This window comes from Cervus elaphus, chromosome 2, assembly GCF_910594005.1.
Source record: "Cervus elaphus chromosome 2, mCerEla1.1, whole genome shotgun sequence".
NCBI classification, from domain to species: domain Eukaryota; kingdom Metazoa; phylum Chordata; class Mammalia; order Artiodactyla; family Cervidae; genus Cervus; species Cervus elaphus.
In genome coordinates, this window is record NC_057816.1 from 37048218 (window position 1) to 37060827 (window position 12610).

Here is a 12610-nt window from a genome sequence, read left to right on the forward strand (position 1 = left end):
CATCCGATAGGAAAGACAGAGGTGGAATAGTCTCCGCCCTGGAGATCAACACGAGAAAAGCTCCAGAACAATAACGAAGTTAGTCACCATTCAAGAAACCAGGAGCAGGGCTTATTTCACAAGGAGAAGACAGAACAAGCCTGGCGGACCGACTCTGGAGGGAACGGTAAAGGAGGGTCTGTGAGCGCAGGGGGCCAGGGGGCCTGGGGGTGCGGGGGGCAGCCCGGGGTGACGCCCACCTGCCGCGGAGCTCTGAGGGCTGAGGGCTGCAGGGATGGAGGGAGAGGCCACTGCAAAGCGACTGCGAAGGGGCCAGGGGAGTTCCACGTGCACAAGGGTGATTTCTATGTGGATTCCAGCGATCCCCGGAAAGACGACTGACAGCCAAGCCAACATGCAGGTCTCTGTTCCCTGGGACAGTGGAGGAAAAGTATCTCTCTGGCAAGAACCTGGGTCCACAAATGGTCAGTCAACTCACCATATGTCAGGCACCATACTTGGGGCTTTATGTCTGTTCCCATTTCTTTTTACAAGTCTATGAGGCGGGTGTTTTATGTGACCTAGTTTACAGGTGAGTCAAGTGAGGGTAGTCCAAACATAAAGACAACAGCCAGACTTCAAGTCCAGAAGACATACATGCCACCAAAAGGAGCCTCCCCTGTCTCCTCCTCTCACCAAGTTCTACTGGGCTTATTTATTGATTTCTGTCTCACGTTCCAAGTGCATCCCTTAGCACACGCGTGCATGTGCATACGCAACTGTGAGCATCATGGAAGCAGTGAAGCGTCTGTCTGGTTGAGCCCTGATCCTAGCCCCTCCGTATCATCATCATTGCTGTCACTATTGTCTTCACCACTACCACCATCATCACCATCACCTCGTTCTATATTATTAACTCATTTAATCCTCACAACACTCCTATCAGGTAGACACTACTAACATCCTAACTTGACAGATGGGGACGCTGACGCACAGGTTAAGAAGTCATTAAGATCCCACTTAAAGAGCTGATAGAGCTGAAAGTCAAACCCAGACAGCCTGGGTCCAGCACCTACATTGCCCGAAGCACCACCCTAGCGTGTCTTTCACAAAGCCCGGCTCATACTAGCAACTTCAGAAAACCCTGACAAATTGAATGACGAGGGCAAGACTCAATAAATGTGATTTTCCTTTTCTTTTCCCCTCGGGGTTCAAATGCAAAATTCTTTCTACCACATTGGAGCAGTTTAGATAAGAATCAAGATCAGACTCCAGTTAAAAACACAAGGGTTAAAACTCAATAAAGCTGTTAAAAGCAAAAAAAAAAAAAAATCTCAGGGTTAGGTGCAAGGAGAGCAGGAAGATGTGTGGCCGTGTGACTCACACACAGACCACAACTCACACTTCCTAAGTCAATGAAAAGAGAATGTGGCCCTGGGTCAGGTGCTTTTTCTGTGCTCAGATCATTTGCAACACATTGATTTCTCCATCTTGGACAGAGGTCAAAGAAACAGCAGAAGATCGAGATGGGAATGTCCAAAAATAAAGGGCTGAGACACAGGGCTCCTAAGAGAAGGTCAGCAGAGCCCAAATTATGCACCTTCAGGGAAAGAAGGTGAAGTTACTTGGCCAGAGTCATGCTCACAGTCAAGCTGCAGGCAGTGACCACCTGGAGCCAGCCACAGACTAAAAGCGAAGGTCCCGCCTCTTTCTGTAAGAAATAACTTCAGTGCTCCATTGAATGGCTGTGGTTGTTTTCTTTTAAATAAACCTCTGAGAGGGAAAGTGTTTGGTCCCTTTAAACATGCAGACTGCCCCTGGTGAACGCTGGCCTGTAAACTCCTGGGGATTGGCTGTGGTTACCGTTTCGTTTTTAATAGAAAACACACTGCTGGGTGAAAAGCTCACAAGACTGTCTGGAAACTGCGTTCTGAGGAAGTCTTCCTGTTTGGGAAGTAACAGAACAGCCCAGGCGTCACCAACCGCCGCGTGGTGACACAGCGTCCCGGGAGGGAGAATCCACTCAGAAGTTGTCAGTTACACCCCGTCCCCAAAACTGACAACAAAAGTCACACCTTGTCTGGAGCAAACACGTCGAAAGATATGCCACTGGCCAAGCACAATTCTAGGAATTGTATGTTCTATTATTGTTAGTAATAGCTGACACTTATTCAATGATTCTCTTGTTAAATTTTTTAAAAACTTGTTTTTGGCGGTGCTGGGTCTTTGTTGCTGCAGGCAGGCTTTCTCAAGTTGCGGCAAGCGGGGGCTACTCTCCAGGTGCAGCGCGCGGGTTGCTCATTGCAGTGGCTTCTCTTGTAATTCAGCACTTCTGGCTCCTGCTGTCAGTCGTGTCCGACTCTTTGTGACCCCATGGACCGTAGCCTGCCAGGCTCCTCTGTCCATGGGATTTCCCAGGCAAGAATACTGCAATGGGTTGCCATTTTCTTCTCTTCAATGTTTCTTACATGCCAGGTATTCTTCTACATGTATTAGCTCATTTACTCCTCACAATGTATGTGCATTCTAAGTCGCTCCACTCTGTGCGACCCCATGGACTGTAGCCCGCCAGGCTCTTCTGTCCATGGGACTCTCCAGGCAAGAATACTGGAGTGGGTTGCCATGCCCTCCTCCTGGGGACCTTCCCAACCCAGGGATCAAACCTGGTTCTCCATTGCAGGCACATTCTTTACCACTAGCGCCACCTGGGAAGTCCCACAACGTATGAGGTAGGTACTATTATGACCATCCCTAACTTTCTGTTGTTCAGTCACTCAGTCTTGTCCGACTCTCAGCAGTGCCATGGACTGCAGCACGCCAGGCTTCCCTGTCCTTCACCATCTCCTGGAATTTGCTCAAATTCATGTCCATTGAGTCAGTGATGCCATTCAACCATCTCATCCTCTGTTGTCCCCTTCTCCTCCCGTCTTCAATCTTTCCCAGCATCAGGGTCTTTTTCAGTGAGTCAGCTCTTCAAATCAGGTGGTCAAAGTATTGGAGCTTCAGCTTCAGCATCAGTCCTTCCAGTGAATGTGCAGGGTTTATTTCCTTTAGGATTGACTGGTTGGATCTCCTTGCAGTCCAAAGGACTCTCAAGAGTCTTCTCCAACACCACAGTTCAAAAGCATCAATTCTTCAGTGCTCAGCCTTCTTGATGGTCCAATTCTCATATCCATACATGACTACTAGAAAAACCATAGCTTTGACTAGATGGACCTTTGTCGGCAAAGTAGTATCTCTGATTTTTAATATGTTGTCTAGGTTGGTCAAAGTTTTTCTTCCAAGGAGCAAGCATCTTTTAATTTCATGGCTGCAGTCACCATCTGCAGTAAGTTTGCAGCCCAAGAAAATAACGTCTGTCACTGTTTTTATTGTTTCCCCATCTATTTGCCATGAAGTGATGGGACCAGATGCCATGATCTTAATTTTTTGAATGTTGAGTTTTAAGCCAGCTTTTTCACTCTCCTCTTTCAAGAGGCTCTTTAGTTCCTCTTTACTTTCTGCCAAACGGGTGGTGTCATCTGTGTATCTGAGGTTATTGATATTTCTCCCAGCAATCTTGATTCCAGCTTGCGCTTCACCCAGCTCAGCATTTCTCAAGATGCACTCTTCATATAAGTTAAATAAGCAGGGTGACAATACACAGCCTTGACATACTCCTTCCCCAATTTGGAACCAGTCTGTTGCTCCATGTCCAGTTCTAGCTATTGCTTCTTGACCTGCATACAGGTTTCGCAGGAGGCAAGTAAGGTGGTCTGGTATTCCCATCTCTTTAAGAATTTTCCACAGTTTGCTGTGAAACACACCGTCAAAGGCTTTAGCAGAGTCAATAAAGCAGATGTTTTTCTGGAACTCTCTTGCTTTTTCTATGATTCAACAGATGTTAGCAATTTGATCTCTGGTTCCTCTGCCTTTTCTAACTGAGGCACAGAGTGGTTATTCTAAAGTCAGGCAGCTAGTTAGTCTTAAGACCAGGACTCAAAGCCAGATGCATCTAACTCCTAATTTCAGCTCCTTCTGAAGCAGAATGCTGCTGCCCTCTGCTTGGTGGTAGACAGCACTGCTGTAACTGTCCTGAGGACTGGAGGCTAAGCTGAAGGGACCCCCAGGCCTCTCTGAACTGCAGTGTTCTGGACGCTCCCTACTCTGGGAGCAGCACACCCCACTGAAAGGGCCTCACTCTGACGCCAGTCACACAAGCACAGCTCCACCCTCCGTGCCCAGGTCTCTTTTCAGAGCTGGAGCCAGACTTTCGCCAGCAAACCACATCCACCATCCAGTTTGTCCTGTAACCAAGTGTCGGCACAAAGGACATAAACAGGAACACTGCTCAGATAAACAAGCCAAGCCTCAAATACCGTAAATACCGCAATAGCTCTCAGTAAGTGGATATGTACATAAAATTCAAAAAAGGAAAAACAGATGAGGAAAAGAAAAAAATGAGTTTAAAAAAGATAAGGAGGGGCTTCCCTGGTGGCTCCATGGGAAAGAATTCCCCTGCCAGTGCAGGAGACATGGGTTCGATCCCTGGTTGCGGAAGATCTCACATGCCTCAGAGCAACTAAACCTGAGGGCCACGACTATTGAGTCTGTGCTCAAGAGTCGGGGACCCACAACTACTGAGCCCATCTGCTGCAACTACTGAAGCCGGCATGCCCTAGAGGCCACGCTCCACAACAAGAGAAGGCCCCGCAATGAGAAGCCCACGTACTGCAACCGGAGAGTAGCCTCCACTCTCTGCAACTAGAAAAAAGCCCATGCAGCAATTAAGAACCAGCACAATCAAAAATAAATAAATAAATAGATCATGCTTAAATATATATTTTTAAAAAGATAAGGAAACAAGATGTACTGTGAAAAGCTTAAAAGGAAAAAAAAAAAACATTCTAAGCAATGTGATTTTGGCAACATAAAAGCACTTATCAAAGTGACCTTTTCAAAAAACAAAACAAACTGTATTCACTGCTGTATGTCAGAACATTCTCCCCCTGCTCTTTTGGGCTCAGCACAACCAATAAAAGTCAAGGCTTCCAGTGAACAAAGGCCAGATCCCTGCCCTGCCTTCTGTCCCCCAGCCCCCGCCAAAGAAAATGATATTTGGGGGACTTGTCCTTGTTCAAAAGCTGTATGTCTCATGCAGGTCCTTCTCCTGTTCAAGGTCTCAACCTTGCTCTATAAACCGAGGGCGTGGGTGAACAGGAGCCGTGGCCGCTCCCCAGGGGAGCCCCTCCCCAGCACTGCACGTGCCGCCCCTTCGCTAACCCAAAAAGGCAGCGTGAGTGTTCCAGGAAAGCGAGAGACCCGGGTCAGCCAAAGAGCTGGGTAAAGTTCTCTCGTCCATAAAGCGGGGATTTATGAGGCTTCCCTGGCGGCTCAGTGGTAAAGAATCTGCCTGCCAAGCAGGAGATGTGGGTTCAATCCCTGGGCCCAGCAGATTTCTCTGGAGAAGGAAATGGCAACCCACTCCAGTATTTCTGCCTGGAGAATTCCATGGACAGAGGAGCCTGGAGGGCTACAGCCCATGGGGTCGCAAAGAGTCGGACACAACTTAGTGACTAAACAACAACATTGGAACCTGCATCACTGAGTTGCAAATCAGGAAATAAACAGAAAAGCAGTATGTAAATAAATATACAATAATCAAATGTTTTCAAAAGTATAATCATCAAACTTTTTTAATCCCTAACCCTCAATCAAGAGTCAGATATACTGATTGCAGAGCATATAGTCAAACAAGAAGGAAAGAAAGTCTTTAGGGAAAATCTCTTTCCCTACCCACACCCACCCCGGGGACAGTACAGTTAATAATTTGTTCTACAATCTTTTAGCTTTTTTAATATATATATTCTCATATCAATGTGTTTATTTTTTAATGTACAGATTTTTAAAACAAAAACAGAATCATAATATTATACAAACTCTTTTTTATTTTCTACAGAGGGCTTGGAGAAGGAAATGGCAACCCACTCAAGTATTCTTGCCTGGAAAATCCCATGGACGGAGGAGGCTGGCGGGCTACGTACACTCCATAGGATTACAAAGAGTCAGATACGACTGAGTGACTTACACACTGAGGGCTATTTTTCCAAAACCCCAAATCAGAACTCATGGTCTGCAAATAGAACAGACACCCGGAAGGCCCATCAGCATTCACTCAACATTTGCTCCGATGACCCTAAAAACGCAGGAAGTTGGGCGGGGGGGAACAGTGACATAACTTCGAGAAACACTAAATACTATAACCCAGGGCTGGAGACTTAAAAGGTTCTGAAAACTTTTCTACAATGAAGAAAACTGGTTAACTGTTTAATCCAGGATTTACCAAACATGATTTTAGCTGAAAAATCTTCTAAGATTAATACCTTTTACTATCCCTTGCCACTTGGACTCCATGAAACATGAGTATGGTAAATGCTATTTTATAGCATTTGAAATCAGGGCTATTCAGATAGGGTTTTAGAAGGAGGGATGGAGGGAGGGAGGAGGGAAGGATGGAAGGGAAGAAGGAAGGAGATACAGACCCAGTTAAATTTCAATTTCCGATAGCAACAAATAAACTGCAGTATGTTTGCTCCAAATATTACATGGGACATATGAATAATTTTTAGTAGATAAGTATAACCCCGATATTGCATAGAACATACTTATATTGCTACTATAAAGTTATTTGTTGTTTATCTGAAATTCAAATTTAACCGGGCTGCTGCTGCCAAGTCATCTCAGTCGTGTCCGACTCTGTGCGACCCCATGGAAGGCAGCCCACAAGGCTCCCCCGTCCCTGGGATTCTCCAGGAAAGAACACTGGAGTGGGTTGCCATTTCCTTCTCCAATGCGTGAAAGTGAAAATGAAGTCGCTCAGTCATGTCCGACTCTTAGCGACCCCATGGACTGCAGCCCACCAGGCTCCTCCATCCATGGGATTTTCCAGGCAAGAGTACTGGAGTGGGGTGCCATTGCCTTCTCCGTTTAACCGGGCATCCTACACTTTATCTAGCAATTCCTACCCTGAGAAAAATTGGACTCATCAGGTCTAGGAGAAACAGAGAGACCCTGAACACAGCCCCAGCAGTGGAGGAAGATGGGTAGGGCCCGAGAAACAAGATAGGAAACTGATGAATCCAAAACAACCAAATGAGGACTAGAAAAGGGCAACCAGTGACATCTGAAGAAAGCATTACTGAGCTGGGGCTCTCCGGTCTGGGCCGGGCTGCAGGGTCTGCGTGCAGACAGACACACAGGGCTGAGAAGGTGGTTCTCCCTCTCCCGGACAATCACGGGGCGCTGTGGACTTTCCTCCAAGTTTATCTCCACATGTGCTCTGTCTGCGGCAGGGGGCTGTGCCCTACACGTCAACGGCTCCTCCCGTCTGCTCTTAAAGACAAGGACCACACTTCAACAGGGTACTCATGTCTGCATACTCCCCTGGCGGTGTTCAAGAAGCATACGTCGAACTGGAAGGACTTGATCTGTCTTGTGCTCTAACAAGCTTCTGTCTCAGGAAGCTCATTATTGCTTAATTACTAGAAGGCAATTACTAAACATTACTATAATCAAGCACTGCAAGCTCACTTGCTTTACATCAGCTGCTAATTTCAGGTTATTGCAAGTTAATTATTCTCCCCGGCCAGGATGGCAAACACCCACCTGTGCCGTGGCTGCTTCTCATTCATCAGGCCCTAATCTCCGGCATCTTTGTCATGGCCCTTTACAGTTGACCAAATGCTTTCACAGACATGATCTAATCTGGACCTCTCCACAAAAACTGGTTCTTATCATTCATTATGCAGGTAAGGAAACCAAGGGTTTAAGTGATTCACCCTAAGTCACACGCTGGTGAGTTGCAAGGTGACCTCTGTATCCCACGCACCCCAAACTTCTCCCCTTGTGGGAACACCCTCTGTTTTCCCAGGTTCCTGGGTATTTGGACCATGATTTGAACACTTAATTATATGCCAGGAACTATTCTGTTTCCATACATAATCTTATTTAACCTTTTCAATAGCCTCACTAAGTAGGCATTAGTATTCCTATTCCACAGATAAAGAAATTGAGGTTCAGAGAGGTTAACTTATTTGTTTAAAATTACACAGCTAATGAGCTAAAGTTTTTCTGTGAAAAAAATTAAGCTGGAATCCTGTCTCACTCCTCTTACTAAAATAAATTCCAGATGGATTAGAGATTTGGATTTTTAAAAATGAAAACATGCAAGTGCTAGAAGAAAGCATGATATACATAAATACAGAAATCTTAAAGTGAGGAAGGTTTTCTAAGAATTGCATAAACTCAAAGCCATTAAATAAAGATATTGACCCATCTGACTAATTTTTTAAAATTCTGCATCATAAAACAAGATGAACTAAAATATCTGAAATGCATGTAACTAAGGGCTAATTTCCTATAAAAATCAATAAGAAAAGATGAATAACCCAATAGAAAAAAAGGGTAAAAGACATAAGGAGACAGTTTATCAGATGAAATTAAAATGGTGCTTACATTTAAAAAAAAATCAGCCTTGCTCATGAGTAAATTCAAACTATAATGAATTTATAAATTATAATTTATGATGAAAACTACAATGAATTTGTAATCAGAGGCCATTTTTCATATCACATTGGCAACGTTCACTCTGTATTGGACAGAGTATAGAGAAATGGGGCACCTGTATACTGCTGGTGGGAGGCAAACCAATGCAACTTCTACGGAAGGCCATAGTGACTGAAAACTAAAAAGACTATTATACTCCCTCTGACTCAACAATTCTACTTCGAGGAATTTATCCTGCACGGATACTGACACATATGTGCAAAGACACATGGGGTGGGATATATTACAGCACTGTTTATAATAGCATATATGAAATCAGCCTAACTCCATCAGCCGCAAAATAGTTGTACAGACTGTGAAAACTATACATCAATATTCCACGCGGTCTGCAAAATACATTAAGTGAAAGAAGCAAGGTGGAGAAGAGTGTGCGTAGTGGGAAAAGCTGCTGCTGCGCTCACTTGCTCAGTCGTGTCTGATTCTTTGCAACCCCAGGGACTGTAGCCCGCCAGGCTCCTCTGTCCATGGGATTTTCCCGGCAAGGATACTGGAGTGAGTCGCCATTTCCTCCCCCAGGGGATCTTCCTGACTCAGGGATCAAACCCGACTCTCCAGAGTCTCCTGCCCTGCAGGCAGATTCTTTACCACTGAGCCACTGTGGAAGCCCGTAGTATGAACAGAGGGCACATAATTAATTAACTGCATCTGCATGTGTTCCCAGGTGGCACTAGAGGTAAAGAGTCTGCCTGTAATGTAGGAGACGTAAGAGACCGCGGGTTCAATCCCTGAAGATCCCCTGCAGGAGGGCATGGCAACCCACTCCAGTATTCCTGCCTGGAGAATCCCAGGTACAGAGGAGCCTGGCGGGCTACAGTCCACAGGGTCGCAGAGTCGGACATGGCTGAAGCGGCTTAGCACAGCCCAGCACATCTGCATAAAACATCTCCAGAAAAACTACAAAAGAAAACTAGTACAGTGTCTGCTTTTGGAGAGACTATAGTATCTAGCTCTTTTTGGGAAAGAAGATAACCTCCAACTCTTAATAAATTAGAGGGACTTCCCTGATGGTCCAGTAGCTAAGACTCCACACTCCCAAGGCAGGGGGCCCAGGTTTGATTCCCGGTCAGGGAACTAGATCCCATTTGCTGTAACTAAGACCCAGTGCAGCCAAATAAATATTAAAAAAAAAAAAAAATTATCCTCTGCCCTTTCATTCAGTCTTACAATAGTGCTTAAAAGACAAGGTAGCTATCCTAATACAGTGAAAGGGGCCCTTTTAAAAATGTCTATTGGAGGTGCTCTGTCTCTTTCTTTCTGTTTTCTCTTTGCTCTGCTGCACCCCTTACTGTAACAGAGACCCTCTAAGGAATGTCCCACCCAGCTTCTGGAGTTGCCTTTTCCAGCTTGTGGTGTATATTAAACCACGTCTTTCTACATGGTGGGCTCATTCTTTCACGCCAAATTCCTTTAAAACCAAGTATCCATCATGTGTGTGACGGCCAAATCCAACGGGGAGAACGACAGGCTATTTATGTCCCTAATAAAAACAAAACTCTTGCCCACGAGGCTCGTGTACTGCCGCTCAGAAACTGCTATCACTGGGCTCTGACACAGAACCTTCCTGAGGAGGCAGGGGGAACGTGTCTTCTTCTCCCCATGTTACAGAAATGGGCTTTGAAAGGACGAAGAGTGACTTGCCTCAAGCTGCACAGCCTGCAAGCCACAGTCAGATGAGACACCTGGGTCCCCTGACTCTAAGTCAGAGCTGCTGCCAGGACAAATAAAGCGCAAATATAAATCCTACTGGGCAAGGCTGGGGCCTAACCAGCAGGGAGGCTGGCAGGGACCCGTGGATGGGAGGGAGGTCAAAAGCAGCCCTGGGTTTGCTTGCGTTTCCAACTGGGGAGGGGTATTATGAACCCAATAAAAGGGAGGAAAAAGAAAAAAAAAAAGCAGCCTCTGAGATTTCTTTTTTGGGGGGCAGGGAGGCTGCTCCAGGACTTCTTAGAAGCATGCAGGATGTTTAGTTGCAGCACGTGGGATTTAGTTCCCCGACCAGGGACCGAACCTGGGCCACCTGCTTTGGAAGCACAGAGTCTCAGTCACTGGACCACCAGGGAAGTCCCAAGAATATTTTTTGAGACACATGAAAAATAAAGATAAAAAAAAAAAGTAGGCCTGAGTATTATTTTCAAAGGCAAGACAGTAAGATATTTTATTCTTCGTACACATTATCTTCCATATTTTCCTCTTTCCCCGAAATACAAAATGGATTTGGGAATCCAGAGGAATAAGGAAAGTGAAAAGTTACCCAAGGAACGGCATTTCATGAGAACAGTTCACCAAAGGCCACATCGGAACGATCCTGCTTAAGTAAACAACGCTCTTTGACTTGCTGCGGTGAGAAGGCGTCACTGCCCTGGGCCCAGATGTGTCTTCCCGCAGAGAAGGGGGACGAGGGGGACGAGGGGGACGGCCGCCCCCCACCCACCTGGGCCCCGGTTCCGCGCACTCCCCCGGCAGGCAGAGCTAATTTGGTTTGCACCGCAGCACCTGAAAACAGGTGCTTGCCGGAGAGTCACAGATACAATGGGTGGTAAAGGCCCCTTGTCTCCCAGGGAGAAGGAAGACACCTTTCCACTCGTTAATCTCTTTCCAAGATGGGGAGCTTCTGTCTGCAAAAACATGTTTGTTGCACTGATCTAAGAAAACGCCTTCCCAGACCCAACTTGCTGTTTCCGGCTTCTGCACAAGCCTGCCAGGCTCCCTCTGTTGTCCTCCTCCAACAATAAACAATACCACCCGCCAAGAGCTCTGGGGAGGCGGGGAAGGTCTGTTCTCCACATTCTGTAAATCAGGGAGTGTGTCTAATCTTTCCTCCGCAGAAGCTTTCCTGCGCCTGTTTGGCTGGGCCGGAAGGGCCTCGTTATCAGCGTCCTTAGGCTCCTCCCCCCGGCTGAGATTCAGTGCGGCTGGGCCAGGCGACCAGAGATCAGAGCTTCAGCCCCAAGCGCTTCCCCCCAAGGCAGACCAGGGATGGGGGTATCTCCCTCCCTGTCACCCCAGGCTGGACCCTACCCTCAGCTGTTAAACAGATTCCCTCCTCACTGGAAGCAGAAGAAAAGGAAATGGGGAAGCAAATGTCCACATGCTCTGTGACTCAAATGGAGGAGGATAAAATGTAGCAATTCTCCCAATATTTATCTCCCAAGACCTTGCCAGGTCCCCTGTCAACACAGAAGAATGCCTGTTTGTCTAGAGTGTAGATCCTTTATACACATCAGCCTATTTCATCCTTGAAACAGGCTTGTGGGGTGAGATTTCTTGGTGACTATCAATAACCTTTTACATCTATAGAAGGCCTCAGGTTTGCTGTCCTAAAAATTATCTGTATGTGTGTTGCCCAGTTGTGTCTGACTCTTTGCGATCCCATAGGCTGTAGCCCGGCAGGCTCCTTCATGGAATTCTCCAGGCAAGAATACTGCAGAGGGGTGCCATTCCCTTCTCCAGGGGATCTTCCCGACCCAGGGATGTAACCTAGGTTTCCTGCAATGCAGGCGGATTCTTTACCATCTGCGCCACCAGGGAAGACCCTTATCTGTATCCTTGCAAATTCCTTCATGGAATATGGGATAAAAATTCTCCTCCAGTCTACCCCGCGCGCGCACACACACACACACACACACACACACACACGCACACACACAGAAGGCCACAAGCCATTTGTCGCCAAGGCTTGCTGATGTGCTGTCAGAAAGGTAGCCTGGGGCTTCCCTGGTGGTGCAGTAGATAAGAATCTACCTGCTCGTGCAGGGGACGTGGGTTCCCAATGTGGGAGGATCCCACACGCCTCAGAGCAAGTCGAGGCCTGTGTCACAACTACTGAGCTCACAGCTGCAACTGAAGTCCACGCGCCCAGAGTCTGTGCTCCCCGAGAGACGCCACGCCACGAGAAGCCCAAACACCACAGTCAGAGAGTAGCCTCCTGCTCGCCACAACTAGAGAAAGCCTGCACAAAAGCAATGCAGTGCAGCCAAAAATAAATAAAATGGAAAAAGAAAGAAGAAAGCAAGAAATGTAGCCTGAA

The 12610-nt window shown here is 46.7% G+C and overlaps 1 protein-coding gene across 5 annotated transcripts in view; it reads right to left on the bottom strand.

The window, feature by feature from the left end:
- The window catches only part of RAB30 (RAB30, member RAS oncogene family), a 146831-nt gene that overhangs the window by 26994 nt on the left and 107227 nt on the right, over positions 1-12610 (bottom strand). The window lies entirely within an intron of this gene.